At 47.5% G+C, this 12,534-nt stretch overlaps 1 protein-coding gene and 1 long non-coding RNA gene across 4 annotated transcripts in view; one reads left to right on the top strand and one right to left on the bottom strand.

The window, feature by feature from the left end:
- MAP3K20 (mitogen-activated protein kinase kinase kinase 20) overlaps positions 1 to 4,144 on the bottom strand; it is a 93,490-nt gene extending 89,346 nt beyond the window's left edge. The window contains exon 1 of the mRNA XM_064514972.1: positions 3,990 to 4,144. The gene's annotated coding sequence lies outside the window, so the exon portion shown is untranslated. The remainder of the gene's footprint in view (positions 1 to 3,989) is intronic.
- Positions 3,336 to 10,239, top strand: LOC112979072 (uncharacterized). 3 transcript variants are annotated; one of them, XR_003258095.2, is made up of 3 exons: positions 3,336 to 3,669; positions 7,927 to 8,133; positions 8,801 to 10,239. It is a non-coding gene; the product is annotated as an uncharacterized LOC112979072 (long non-coding RNA). The 3 variants fall into 3 exon arrangements; XR_003258092.2 differs by lacking the exon at positions 7,927 to 8,133; XR_010389992.1 differs by lacking the exon at positions 3,336 to 3,669 and having other exon boundaries at positions 4,306 to 8,133.
- Positions 10,240 to 12,534: the final 2,295 nt, after the last annotated feature.

The raw sequence follows: 12,534 nt of genomic DNA, 5'->3' as shown, positions 1-12,534 counted from the left end.
CCTGGAGATGCTGTGGTCACTGGCATCCAACAAAGTAACACATCTTAAAGGATGATTCATTGGTTTATCCTAGATTCTTCAAGATTCCCTTTTTCCAGAGAAAGTTGAGATTTACATAGCATACTCTTCATACAGATAGCTGTAATTAATGACAGCCTAAGTTAGGTATAAGTCTTCCTCTTCTAGATGAGAGAACAGACCTGTTTAAATATTACTCCTTGTTTTTGGATGCAAGGTAGTTAATCCTCAATTAGACAGATCAATCCCTCTGTTATGCTTGAGAAAACAACTGTTTAGAGTAACTACTGCATGTGACAACCACATAGATAGTTATTAACTTGTCACTGTGTTTTAAAAGATACTTAACAATCCAAGTTTACACCACTGGTTAAGAAAAAAAATTATTTTATTTCATTAAACTTCATATTCTTATACTTCTATCCAAAACAAATGCATCATTCCACCAGCCTGCAGTACTTTTTCACATCTTACATTTGCGTAGTCAGGAGAATAGTCCCCTGTCATAGGGTTGCTTGGCTGGGACTTCAGTGGAGCCATCATAGCAATTCCCTTTGATAGAAGAAATACAGTGTCCTGAAAGTTTACAATCACTCCTGTCATTCCTTAGTAAGAAAATTTTGAGTTTTTAACTATAATTGTAGTTTAGCATTAAGGAACACTGTGTCAACTGTCTTTGGTTGCTTATTTCCTAAGAAATGAAAATGTGGCAGTTCAGTAACTATGACTGATGAGTATTTGAAGAAATAATTCAATTGCTGGTTATTTCAATTGTCTGTATGGGATCTTAAGAAAATAAAGAAATTTCCCCTTCTTCCATTTTATTTCTAATGCTTAAATTCTTAATTTCTATTTCATACTCATGTAAGGACATCCCCATCTTCTCTGCGGATTTTTCTTCTCATAACTTGTTTCTACAGGACGTTAAAAGCTGTTCATTTCACATCAGAAGGAAAGGGACCTAAGATGCATTTGGTATTATTTACCATGTTGAGTACTAACAGCACTCTGCTATCCAGTGACACTTTGTTATTAAGCCACAACAAGCTCGGTTCAATACAGTAATAAAAGCTCAGTGCACAAAACCGTCTGATAACTTGCCCTTACTGGCAATTTGGTGGGCATAACCAATGCAGGGGTAAGGAAGCCTGCAGACTCCCTTCATTCCTTCCCGCAGGGAGTAGGCAAGGCCGGACCCATTCCCCGCCTACCGCCCCTGCGACTTGCAGCCAGCCCCACTCCTCACCCTCCTCCTGCCACCTCTGGCTCTCTGCAGAGGTGCTCCCTGGTGCTCTCCCGCAGCCTTCCCTACGGTGAGGGAATCCCACAGCACCAGGACAGATACCTTGCACATCAATCCCGCTTCAAGTTGCACTGTGTAACATCGTGGGATACTGAAAGAAATCCAGCATGTTCATTTGTACCGCCAAGCTCTCCAAAAAGGCTTGGATGGTAGGGAAAACACCAAAGAAGCAGAATTGTCTGCCTTATTCCATGTATGAAACATAAGGCCTTACTATTTCTCATTCAATTGCTATTCTCAGAGCACAGAGTTTTCACTGTGGGATTTATAAGTTAGAGACAGATGGAAGGAAAGAATTTCACACAAATTGTAAAGCAGCATTAACTCATGTTTTGCTTGGTGCCTATCTATAAAACTAAAAACTGCATCTCTCATCTTGTGCACATCCCTCATGTGTACCCAAGATTTTTTTAATATTCCATTACTTTATATTTATATAATATTTATAGTACGTATTTATAGTTTATTAAAGGAAACAACTATGTAACTCACTCCTTTCACTTCACTCTGTGCTTCTATAAAGCAGGATTCAGTGCTTCTTTCAGTAGGGCACTCTGCCAACATATTGCCAATAAAGTAGTAGCACACTACACTTGTGCTATCTTAAAATACACAGTAGAATGTGCCAAGTTTCCTTATTTGGCAAAACAGTTCCTTTGCTTTCAAGATCTTTGACCAACCATTTTTAGATCCAAGTCATCCTTTGTATTCCGATATGGCCTACAGTCCTTGAAGATTTCAACCTAGCTTCTTGCAGCAGCATTTCTTTTTTTTTAATAATGTGGTTAACTATTGCCTTTTCTAATCAGAAAACAGACAAGGATATCAAGCTATGAGAGATACTGCAGAAAGAGAAGTTTTTATAAGTAAAAGATCCTTTAATCATATCACAAAGTGTACATGGATAAGATGCAAATTCCATGCGTACCTCCAGACTAAACATCCTCTAATCTCTGCTAATCTCTCAGAAAGTTAAAATTGTTTCCTAAACTTTCTTAATCAGATTTAAGAACATCACTAGAGATGCTAAGACTCAAAGCTATGTTCCGCCTGCCTTGGTTACACACAAGAAACAATGCTCTACCCCATCCTCTGTCTAAACGTAAGAGTTTTGGATAACTTCTCTAATATTTCCACTTATATTTGAATTTATATAGCCATCAGTGCTACAGCACAAGAGCTCAACTCAGCCTCAGTAATTTGAGTACTTCAGGAAAGGAACTATTCTATTTTCAAACTGAGCTGTATCAATGGTAGAGACCGAAGGGTTTAAACACTTCACTTTAAATAGAAAAAATTTTATCTCAGCAAAGTATTAAACTGCTCACCTCATTTACTTTATATCCTATCAGTAATGTCCACAAGGAACATATATGCAATGCTGTGCCAGAAAGACACCACAAGCATTCAGGTCCATAGAGCCAGTAAATCTTATTGCCGACGGCACTGTGGCCAGTCGTAGGACCTGGGCCTTAGTTTTGTTGGGGTTTCTGAGTCCTGCCACTCCGGCTAAGCCGTCTCTCCAGGGTTCACCATTACCCACACAACGCCCCGGACATGCAAAGCACGCTACCGATGGATAAAACAAGTAAGCTGCTGAGGACTTACAATTTCAGGCCAGAGTCCTGAAACCATTTAACCACATCCCTCCAACGAAGAGCTGAGATGCTTTCAAGCAATGGCCCAGTTAATTCAAAGCTTTCAAACTATTTCTGCTTCTGAAATTTAAGAAAATTAATGATCCATGGCTTTACTGTTTGCTCTATCCCTAAAACTCAGAGAAATGCACGCTGGATAGAGGGATAACAGGTGGCTCAAAAAATAATAAAAAAGGCACGCTGATGGTCAGGGAGAGACTAAGGAAACCACAGCAAAAGGGACAAGACAGGAACAGATTATCACCGGTTCAGACACACAAAAAAGGGCGGGAAGTGTCACACTCCAGAGTGTAACCTGAGAGGTTTTATGCCCAAAAACAACAGAAAAGGGCAGTGAACGCACATAAAATGAACATGTCTGAAACTTCTTCTAAGAGAACAGTCGGAGAGGGTAACTCCCTCTTAAGTCAACTGCCGCCCGCTCAGGTCCCGCAGCGAAAGACACTCGTAAAACAAACGTCCGACAGCAAACGTCTCCCTCGCAGTCGCTCCGACGCCGCCAGCACGGGTGCCCGCCGTCCCCCGCGCCGGGCACGGCACCCCGGCATGTCCCGACACGCCGGCAGCAGCGCGGGACGGCGGCGAGACTCCCGGCGGCGGGGGGAGCCGACGGCCGGGCTCGGTCGCTTTTCGGGGAAGCGGGCCAAGCGGCGCGGGCGAGCCCGGGACGGCTCTCCAAGGAGAAGAAAGGTCAGGCCGGCACGGGAGCGGCAGCGCTGCCGGGGCTCCCGGCGGTGGGAGCCGGCCGCGGCGGGGAGAGGCGGCACGGAGGCAGGCGACACCCCCGCCCGCCCCCGCACGCGGCTCCCACGTTTCGCCGGCGCTGCCCGAGCCCCGCAGGGCTCCGCTCACCGGCCGCGCCGGGCCCCGCCGCACCAGCCCACCGGGGCCGCCCCGGCGCCGCGGCCCCCCGCGAGGCGCCGCGCAACGGTCGCGCAACGGCCACGCGCCAAAAGCCGCGCGCGCTGCCCCCCCCCCCGCGGCCGCGGCGCCTCGCGCCCCGCACTCACCGTCCCCGCGGCGCTCCGGGCTGGCGGGACCCGAGCGGCGCCGACCCCGCGCCGCCGAGGGAGGCTGCAACCGGCGCGACCGCTTCTCCCGCTCCGTCCCCCGCGCTTCCGGTTCATGTCAGGCAGCCGGGGCGGCCGCCTCCCCCTGGCCGCCTCGCCGCGGCGCCACCCCGCGCCGCGCCGCCGGCCGCCGCCACGCTGCCTCCGCGCCTGCCCCGCCGCCCGGCCCGGCCCCACGCCGAGGCAGCCGCCGAGGCACGGCGGCGGCATGGCGCCGTGTGGCGAGGCGAGGCGAGGCGTGAGGCCTGCCGGCCGCCCGTGCGCCCACCCCGCGGCAGCGGCGACGGCCCGGCCACCCTCTGCCGAGCCGGCAGGGCTCCTCCAGCCGCCCGGGGCAACGGGGTTTTCTTTTCGTGACAGATAACAGTAATAAAAGTCGGTAGGGAGTGGTAACGAGTTGCCGCGTTTTGAGCATCCAGGGGAAGACGGAGCGCTGTGCGTGAGGCCGTGCCCGAGGAGCGACTGGCGCCCTTCCCCAGCCGGGGCCCGGGGCACCTGGGCATTGGGGCAGCCTTCCTCTGAGGTGCTCCTCAGCCGTGCCGAGACACCCATTTTGTGGAGAGCTCTCTGGCGTCGGGCGGTTTGGTGGCCGGAGGCGGCCCTGCGCTTCCAGATGAAGGGGTTTTGGTACAGCGCTGCATCGCCACGGCCAGGGCCGGGGAAGGGGACCTGGCTTGCTCCCAGGGTCACTGCATCACCGCCAGGCAACGTCGCCAGGCTTAGGTGGTTAAGCCGGGGTCGCTGAGCTGCCACAGGTGAGGCGAGCAGGGGCCCCGTCCCCAGCCCCGGCCGGGCAGGGACGGGGGGCGTTGACAGAGGCAGCCCTGCTTTGAGGGACGTGGGGGAGCAGCAGGACTTGACCTCAGGTCAGCACAGAAACAGAGACAACGCACCCTCCCCCTCCAAAGCCACACTGCCCCTTATCCAAACGTCCTCACAGTACTGAGGTACTGCGCTGGCGTGGACAACTTTTTGTGAACGGATAATAAGCCGTCACATTTAAAGGAAGTGACTCAAAAACCTTGGGTGCAACAGAATTGCTCTACCTGAGGCAAGCACATCACGCGGTTGTGACAGTACTTTTTTTTTCTTTTTATATCAGTATCATGCCAAATTTGGTGGTGCTGCCCAGCACTACTCTGCACTAGGCTCCCCAGCTTGTTCACTGGTAACTGCACCTCAGTTTTGCATTCATCGGAGAATCTCCTCATTAGCTCACATATATGACTCTCTTATGTGTGTGTGTATATAAAAATACCATATAAAAATTGGCTGTGGAGCACAGTGAATCATGAAGAGGTGTGCAGCATCACCCTTAATCATATACATTAATTGCACCTTACAAAGATGTATGGTATCGAGATGAATCACAGCAAAGAACACTTTACTGATGAATCAAACACAATCATTTCATGAATATGAGAAGCTTTTACCTAAGAGACGCTATTTTGGCACAGAGGGGGCTAGTCAAAAGTTAAAACAGCGAAGCACAAGCACACATATCTGGGCATGAAATAAAACATATTATTTCAGTGTGCCATAATAATTAATGAGAGTAAGAGTTCAGCAAGATCTTAAGCACTGAGTTTGACACATACCTGAAAATGCTACATCAAAAAGCCGGCGCTGGTGGCTTCACTTCTGCTCTCCTGGCAAACTCAGCACTGCCAGGACAAGAACTGAATGAGGTCTGAGTGAGGCATGCTTGCTCTAGCGTCACCCGGATATGGCAATTTCAGACAATTTTTGTCTGAGGCAAGGGTGTTTGTACTTTGTTATGAGCTGATATGTTGGAAAGCCTGGAGAAGTCTCCAGAAACAAACAAGCTAATGGCCCACATTGTAAAAGAAAGAGCTAATACCAAATGCAAATCACATGAAACTCATGCTCTGGAGGAGGAGAGATGCCACATATTTAGTCTCTTAAATGCTGTGACTAACATGTTTATCCTTCCTGTCTGAGGCAATTGCCAATTAGTCAAATGATTTTAAAATATATTTAAATATTAAATCACTTGATTCATAGGTATTTGCTTCAGAGAGCAGTGTACTTGCATTCAGAGGTCTCTTGCCAAGGGCATTTTGTCCATGGTTGTGTATACCCGGAATTAGGATTTATCATTTTTAATTTTAGGTCCTGGTTGTAGAAAGAAATAGATTGTCCCAGTAGTGCTTGAAGTAAGACATAAATTGAGGGGGTGGTTAATATCTCTTACTCTAAGAGTAGGAGTACAGAGTTCTGCATCAAGAACTGCATTAACATACCCATGTTTAAGATACGTAATTGCACTTGCTCTATTAGAGGACAATAGAGCAAATGAGAGAGACTGTAAGTGCGCTGTGCAAGTATCGTCAAGCCCATGTGGCAAACTATCGTGCAACTGGAGTTATTATAACAAGGTTTTAAGCATACATTTTTGGTTTTGTATTTTGCTGCTCTCTAGTTAATGAGTCTTTGTGTCTTTTCAATTTTTTTTCCATTATCATGAGAACTAACTAATTAGCTAGAAAAAAAGAACAGAAACTGGAGTTTCTAATGTGGTTGTAATAACATAAATAAGGAACTGGCACATGACACTACTTTCTTTTTCCTCCTTTTTGAGGTAGCAAATTCAATTTTGCCTACACAACTGAGAAAATTCGAGTTAGGTCTGGAGAATTTGATCCTAATCTCAGGCCCACTACTGAGGTTTCTTCAATTTATGTGGAACAGGGAGAGAAAGTGAACATTTAAAAGCTAACAAAAGTTACTGTAAAGCCACAACAATCAGTCCGGGATAAAGGCAGCTCTAGCAACTTTTCACTCAATTTTGAAGTTGAAAGGGTTCGTATAAATTGTCTCTTTACATCTCATTGCCACACAGGGCGTGCAATGAAGCCTCAGTGCCTTTCGCCACCGAGAGCGTGGTTTCCTGTGCGCTTGCAGGCGGTTTAAATCGGTGCGGCTGCCCCAAGAGGCACTGGCAGCCCTGCCCTCTCCCGCCGCCTCTCCGTGTGCCGGCCGTTCTTCCGAGGCCACGTGGTGAAGTGGGCTGTGGAGGCAAAGCCACCTCCGGGAAAAGACATTAGTTTTCACCCAGATCAGCATCCCAATCCAGGTCACCAGGCAATTGCACAGACTGGTGGCAGTGTAACGCCGCGAGTGCGGCCGGGCTGCTGTGGGGGGAAGGAGCATGGACCTGCTCTTTTGGCAGCGGTGATGGCTTATGACAGCTTTGACCAGACATGAAACTCTGGGCACAAATTGTTTGGAGTTGGACAGGCAGCTCAGCGGTTTTCACTTCTGCTTCCGGACTGGCTTGGCGCTCCCGTCAGGCTTAGCACTGAGATTTCCCTGACGCGCTGCCTGTGCTCCTCAGGAGGCTGCGGGTGCACGCATTTACAAGTTGGCCAGAAAACAAAAAGGGGGAGGGTGAGCTTTGCTTAGGATACACCAGCGTGGAAGGATGTAGACACATTGCGACAGAAGATGTAGGACAAGTTTTCACTAGTCTTAATCTAGCTAGTTTGAGCAATAGTAGCAGTAAAGATGTGGCAGTATGGATTTTACGCAGTTTGTACAACCCAGTTTCTGATCTAGAATGGGTAGGCGGGTGGCTAGCCTGCACTGAAAGCCCTGTCTTCGTCATTATTTCCACTCGTGCCGTCCAGATTAAAGTCCATACAGGTGTGCCTGGATATGCTGCAATCCCACACCTCGGCTGTTGCATTGGTTCTTTTTCATGATCAAAAGAGAACTGCTTGGTCATACTAGCCAAAATGAGCTGCATTTAGCCTTTCCGTGAGATGGAGTCAGAGCGCTCTAGGGAGTTCTGTAGTGGAAAAATCCAAGGAGCTGCCTTCAGATTTGCCTTAGACGCATTCCCATTTCTTTTCAGCTATAAAAGACAGCCTGAGAGTTTGCCCACAAGCACAGGACCGGCTGACACCCCACATGCCCACAGGGCAAGAGCTGTGACACGTTTGATTCAGCAGCTAAATTTTTGGTGTTCCTGTAGTTAGTAGCAAATTCTTCTTGACTTGCATGGGGGAATAAGGAAGTTAGAGCCTGCGGTACCCGTCACACATCTCTTGGACCCACACAGGTGGTTTTTTTTCTGTTGTTATTATCTCATCTGCTTTTTGTATTAGAAAGAAAAACGAGTAATTTGTGAATGTATCTATGTTGTACATTTAGCATATACAATTATAAATATATAAGAAGAATTTTAAAGTATAGTTATTCACATGGCAGAGAAGGCTTGTGTGTGACAGGTACATTACACACATTTCAAGAGTGACTTTTATACGTGTATAGCCTGAGCGTGGATCAAATACACGCTTTGTGCACAATCATTTTCTGAACTAGCAGGTTACAGCTTGTACATTGTATTTGTCTTTTGATCTGGCATGTGTGTAATATAAAAGTACATTTAATTTCTGCAAAAATGTCAATATCATTAACAATGAGATAGCAATGAGATGGTGATATATTATCAAGAAACGCATTTCCTGATTGTTTTATGAGAATGATTTACTAAGCTTTTGCTGGCAGCACAGTTTTTAGCTGATCGTTATACTCAGCTGTACTCCAGTCGCTAGTACCATGCTCAGTTACCTTTCATTACATATTTTTAATTATATATATATGTATCTCGTGCTCCTTCTTATATTAAATTTTGTGGTCCAATAGACTTAATTTGCTGTTCTAATTTTGGTACATTCTTCCTCTAAAATGTAATATGGCTTAACACTGTTTTCTTTGTTTTGCAGTTATACTGAATTTATTGTTGTTGCGCCTGTTTGTGTTTTCACATCCACCTTCCTGCCAGCTCTGCTGAAGCAACAGGCCATTGATTTCCCTCTTACCTTTTTCCAATAGACTGCTCGGTCTTACTGAGTCTTGGAGGAGGCAGGCGTAATTCCATCATGAAGGATTACCAGGGGCAGAGGAGAACACAGAACAGTCAACAGCTCGCTTAAAGCACTGTATGCTATTTTCTATATTTAAAGTAATTAGTGGGTAACTATTCTGTATATGTGCCTTACTTGGAGAGTAAAGGCAGCCCCTGGCATCATGGAAACTGTGGCCGCCATTGACAGAGTCAGTCTGAACTAAAAAGAAAATATTAGCTCTTTTTAATGATTTACTGCAAGGTTAAATTATTTTTTGCTGCTTGTTTAATTCAGAGTACATTCATGACAAACAAATCAATATATTGAAGATCACATCTCTTTCTCTTTGGGTTTAGAGACAAAAGAAGACTGTAAAATGGCTGTAATATTAGACTGCCTCAAAAGAGCCATTATTTCAGATAAATCTGTTTACCTATAGCATCTAAATGCCTTTGCCTGTGTTTTAAAAAGAGGCAAAATATTCCAAAAAAAAAAAAAATCCAAAAAAAAACCCCTCAGGGCAAATACAAAGGACCAAAACCACTAGCATGCTGTATTTAGTATTGTTAGACTATACAGCAGCTAGTTGTGACAGGAGGGGAAAAAAAAAGTCTGGTGCAAGCCTCTAACAAGTGATCAGGAGCATCACAAAAGAGTTGTACGCCAGGCAGCTGGAACAGGGGAAACATTAGGGCAGGAATTACAAACGGAAGAAAATGTTGGATTTCAAAAGGAAACTAGCCAGCAACCCGCCGGTGTGACAGCCCTCGAGGGTCAGCCCCACAGAGAGAGAGGACATCTAAGGAAAGCGCGGCAGCTCCGGCTCGCTCTTATCTGAGAACATCCACAATGCTGCCGGCTGTACTCCTGCGCGGGAATAATGTACACCTGCGAAAACCGACAAAGAGCAGGCAAATACAGCCAGCGGATTCACTCGCCGGCTGAGGCAGCATCTGAAGAAAGCACTATTTAAAAACACAAGAGGTGGTGTTATAATGAGGAAACCATGGAGAGCGAACAGCTTATGATTATTGACAGAAGTTGATTAAGAAATGGATTATTGTCTGTTAGGATGTTGGAGTATCCACTGTCACCTCTGTCCTCGGTATCCTGATGTAAATTTTTTTTTTTAATTGATGTATTCATTTGCAGTCTTTATTTTCATTGGTACCGTGCCTGATTTGCATTTGAAAGTAAAAAAAGGGAAAAATTAAACAGGACCGGCTGACCCCTGCCATGTGACAAAGGCTTAGCTTTCTGCCACTCTGACCCCAGTGGAGCAGGGCCAGGAAATAAAGGTCAGCCTCTTACCAGTACCCCTGTGTGTCACATTTTTATTACATGGCGTGTCCAAGAAAAATATTCCAATTTGCGTCAGTCATAACACATGCTTTATGTGTTCTCATGGCATTTTCTGAGATTATTCTCAATTGAAAAAAGATCACTTTTGAATGCTGAACCTATTAAAAAAACGCCCCTTGGTGAGATACAGCCTCTGGCTGCCCGGCGGGGGCCGTCGCGAGCTCGCCTGCGGGCAGCAGTGCCTGGCCGCCGAGGCCCCGGGTGACGCGGGACGGGCGGGCAGGGGGCCGGTGGCCACAGCGGGGCCCGGGAGCGGGGCCCGGAGAGGGGCAGCCACCGCCAGACCAGGCGCCGGGACTGGGGACCTTATGGCCAGCGCTGACCTTCACAAAGCCAGCTGAAGTTGAGCAGCATCATATCCCTGAAAGCGCAGTTTTAACTTGTTCTTAGCCCATGTATAAAGTACCTCCACTGGGTGTTTATGCCTGAAGTGAAGATCGGCTGTTATAGAAGTTTCTGGTTTAGTAATTTTAATGGTAACTTTTTAATCTGGTCATTATTTTCTTTGATTGCTAATACATTGACCTCTGGTGACAGCTGCTGCTTGCACCCGCTAAACTTTAATGCAGAATACAGTAAAGAACATTATGATTATTTGAAAAGGCAGGATGTAATGCATTTCAGATTAACAGTGAAAGAAAAGCTATTCAAGTTAGCGGTTCACTTTGCCATATCACACTCTATGCTGCTTTCCTTATTATCAGTACAAAAACTGAAATGAGAATAGCACATCTTTTAATTTTCCTCCACTATTACCTCTTGATTTGCATTCAGAGCTCCCAGAAGAAATACCGCGGGATTCAGAAGTAGTCTATTTTAGCTGCATGGTGTTTAAAAATTGCTGGAAGAGGTTAAGGTACTGTATATTATGCAGTTGACCTTACTAAGAAGCTATGTTAACAATTTAGACTTATAATTTTCTGCCATTACATTTCGTTAAAATATTTCTTTTTCTTTTTTTATGCAAAATTCATTATCTCTTTTGGTACCCCTGCAGGTTACACCTTTTCATTTCTTTCTAACTTATTCTGTAAGATTTCTAAATTGTATTTAAACTTCCTGTACTTAAAAAGTTGTTTTGCTGCTGTCTCTTTGAAACAAGGGGTTTTTTTTTGTCTCTGACTCTCTCTTTCTACTTGGGCTGCAGAGCCTGTGCTGCTTGCCAGCATTTTTCTTAAAGAGGAAAAAACCCCAAGCCCTCCCCGTCGAGGAGTCCTGCAAATACACTTGAACTCTTCCATCTGGCACGGTCACGTCTTTATGACTGGTCACATCTGAACATGGTGCCCAGGCAAAGTCTTTCGGGTCCTGCCCTTACCGACGAGTAACGGCCTCCCGGAGAGCTGGCCCCAGCCTCCCTGGATTTCGCCTTTGCTCCGTGGTGGTATCTAGTGATGGCCAGCGCCAGGCATGGCAGCGAAAAACATCAAATCCCAGTAAGCCCACGGCAGCAAAACGTGCCAGGGGAGGGGAGAGCTCAGTCTTGTGACTGCTCAGGCTCTGTGGCCGCTAGAGGTGTTTACGCCCAGTCCTGGTGCTTCGGCAGAAAGCCCTGGCAGCAGGGGACCGGCCGTGCGGGACCGTCTCCAAACTGCACGAGGCGCCGCCGCCCCTGCGCTGCCGAGCCTGCAGCCTCCCCGGTCCTCGGCTGCCGACGTTGGGGACGCTGCCGCCTGGATCATCTCCCTTCTGAAAACTGGATGGTTCTGACATTGCTATGACTCTGCCCGGACATAAAACAGGGCCGGGGCCTCTCGGCCTGAGGCCCAGTAGCACAGGCTGGCCGTGTCTGCGTGCCACGTGCTTGGCCTCGAGTCTCCTCCGGGCTCCGCGCGGTGCCCCGGGGCTCTAAGGCACAGGTACTGTTTTGAAGATGTTTGTAGTTTTGCAGCCTGAAATGTAGAAATGCCGCGGGGCCGTGCTGCAGCCCAGCAGGGCACTGACGCGGAGCGGCACGCACGCTGCGCGCCTCGGCCGGGGCGCCGGGCCAGGCGGGCGCCGGGGAGCTGCGAAGCCTCCGGGGACGGCGCTGGAGGGCTGCGGGGGCGGACGGAGCCGAGCCGCACCGCACAGCCGCGTCCCCGGCTGCCACCAGACGTGGTCCTTGGTGCGTATCCTCCCCGAAGAGTGCCTGGCACTCTCAGGGAGCGCTAGTAGGCATGGGCCAAAATCAAGCCAAGCAGCGAGCTAAAAATTAAGCAACACAGACAAGCAACGACCCGGTGCTGGAGAGTGCCCCCGTGTCTCTC

Source organism: Dromaius novaehollandiae, chromosome 7 (assembly GCF_036370855.1).
Source record: "Dromaius novaehollandiae isolate bDroNov1 chromosome 7, bDroNov1.hap1, whole genome shotgun sequence".
NCBI classification, from domain to species: domain Eukaryota; kingdom Metazoa; phylum Chordata; class Aves; order Casuariiformes; family Dromaiidae; genus Dromaius; species Dromaius novaehollandiae.
Note: the sequence above shows the minus strand (reverse complement) of the source record. Positions and strands in the feature narration are given on the sequence as shown.